The 2500-nt window shown below is 52.9% G+C and overlaps 1 non-coding gene across 1 annotated transcript; it reads left to right on the forward strand.

The window, feature by feature from the left end:
- Positions 1-2073: 2073 nt before the first annotated feature.
- LOC143608209 (5S ribosomal RNA) lies at positions 2074-2192 on the forward strand. The gene has a single exon (XR_013149175.1). It is a non-coding gene; the product is annotated as a 5S ribosomal RNA (ribosomal RNA).
- Positions 2193-2500: the final 308 nt, after the last annotated feature.

Below are 2500 nucleotides of genomic sequence, written 5' to 3' on the forward strand. Positions count from 1 at the left end.
CCTTGGTATGCCTTGGACGTGCCTTTGGCCTGCCTTGGCATGCCTTTGGCTTGCCTTGGCCTGGCCATGGGCGTGCCAGGGCATGCCTTGGCCGAGCCTTGCATGCCCAAGACGTGCCTTTGGCTTGCCTTGGCATGCCTTTGGCTTGCCTTGGCCGTGCCTAGGCATGCCTTTGGCTTGCCCATGGGCGCATTGGCATGCCTTGGCCGTGCCTTTTGCTTGCCCATGGGCGCCTTGGCATGCCTTGGCCTGGCCATGGGCGTGCCTAGGCATGCCGTTGGCTTGCCTTGGCCGAGCTTTGGCATGCCTTGGACGTGCCTTGGCCTGGCCATGGGCGCCTTGGCATGCCGTTGGCTTGCCCATGGGCGTGCCTTGGCATGCCTTTGGCTTGCCCATGGGCGCCTTGGCATGCCTTGGGCTGGCCATGGGCGTGCCTTGGCAAGCCTTGGCCTGACCATGGGCGTGCCTTGGCATGCCCTAGACGTGCCTTTGGCTTGCCTTGGCATGCCTTTGGCTTGCCTTGGCCGTGCCTTTGGCTTGCTTTGGCCGTGCCTAGGCATGCCTTTGGCTTGCCCATGGGCGCCTTGGCATGCCTTGGCCTGGCCATGGGCGTGCAACTTTGGGGCAGTATACTCGGGTCGTTGTGCAAGAAACCAAGTCGTTGGGCAAGCTTCGTATGCAACATGGGGGAGGGGCTTTGGTTTCTCGTACGTTGAACCTCCATATTTTAGCTTGGTAGCCAACTTTGCCCAGGCATGGGCGCTCAACACCCACCCCTTCCCTATATATGCATTCTGAACAATTAGCATAGTGACAGGAACAGATATTAAATTTTTGAGGAATCATAATTTTTGAAAACCCTACCAAACGAGGTCGGATTGACACGAAATTTGGCGTGGGGCATCGGGACATTGAAATATGAGTTTCCCAAAAAAAAAATTTTGGTTTTCGGGTCGGGACGGGCCGCTTGGTGGGCCCGGTTGGTCCGTATGGCCTTTGGTGGGGGCAAGGTGTCCAAACGGGGTTGGATCGACACGAGGCTCTGTGAGGGTACTCGTGACCATGAGATATGACTGTCCAAGAGAAATGAACCCCCTTTCGTGTCGTGAAGGGCCCGCGGGCCGGGCTTGGTGGGCCCGTGGGCCTGTTTTGGGCAACTCCGCTTTAATGACACGAGGCGTTGCGTCCGGGACATGAGAGGAAACTTTATGAGCGGTTTATGGGGTCGGGGTTGGTAACCTCATGTTTTCGGGTCAACATGTTGACCGTGTCGTGCTCGGGCCCTCGACGTCACCACAAGTTTCACGAAAATGGGACTTGCAGCGGGGAAGCATTATCATGGGTATAGGTGGTGTGTTATGGAATCGTTAGTCGGTCACGATCGTTAGTCAGTCATGTGTTTAAAACGTAGATCCGTGTCGTGCTCGGACCCGAATGCGGACCGGGCTCGCTCGACATCAACGTTCCAGGTTTTTTTACAGAATGGGTCGACGTTAACGGGTATGGAATCATGACATCATGTCTTCGGGTTAACCCGAAGCCGATGGACCGTAACAGGTTTGTCGAACAGCGTGCTAACCTTACCGGGCAGCGGGCCAGGTTTGCCGGGCAACGTGGATACTTTACCGGGCAACGCCGACATTTTATCGGGTAACGTGCTAACCTTACCGGGCAACGTGCCCAGGTTACCGGCAACGTGCCGTGCATTTATCGGGTAACGTGCCAGGTTTACCGGCCAGCTTTGGTTTTGCAAGTCATTGTGGCCAGGTTATCGGGCGACGTGACTTGCGAACATGAGAGGAAACTTTATGACCAGCTTATCGGGTAAAGTGCCAGGATTACAGGCCAGTTTGCTAAATGTCATGTGTTGATTGTATAAAACAATATAATCATGGTGGATATACACATTCATAGCATTGCAGCTACTTGTGCCTCGTATCCACAGAACTTCACAGTTAAGCGTGCTTCGTCTAGAGTAGTACTAGGATGGTTGACCCCACTGGGAAGTCTTGATTCTTTTATTTTTTTACCTTTTGGGAAATGTATAAATGAATAAGCTAAGGCTTCTATTTCGGTTGCGATCATACCAGCACTAATGCACCGGATCCCATCAGAACTCCGCAGTTAAGCGTGCTTGGGCGAGAGTAGTACTAGGATGGGTGACCCCCTGGGAAGTCCTCGTGTTGCAACCCTTTTTTTTGCTACTTTTATGTTTTTGTGCATGACTTGGTGCCATGTTTGGGTTGAGTTGTTTTGTGCATTTCCAACTTTCTCGCAAAAGTTCAAGACACGTGCCATTTCAACTTGGTGCTGCGCCAACACTTGTATGATTTACATACGGCCAGCCTCGGGCTCGTAGTTGGACTGTATGAGTTTAAGCTTGGTGCCGCGCCAACACTGACTTACGTGTTTCCAACACTCGTACGAATTTCATGTGTGTAATATATATACAGCCTCTTGGCCTTATTAGGTTCAGGGAGTGGAGAACTGGGTAGGTTTT

The sequence above is a fragment of the Bidens hawaiensis genome, unplaced genomic scaffold (genome assembly GCF_021521415.1).
Source record: "Bidens hawaiensis isolate Kalapana, Puna unplaced genomic scaffold, B.hawaiensis_p1.1 tig00108312_1, whole genome shotgun sequence".
NCBI lineage: Eukaryota > Viridiplantae > Streptophyta > Magnoliopsida > Asterales > Asteraceae > Bidens > Bidens hawaiensis.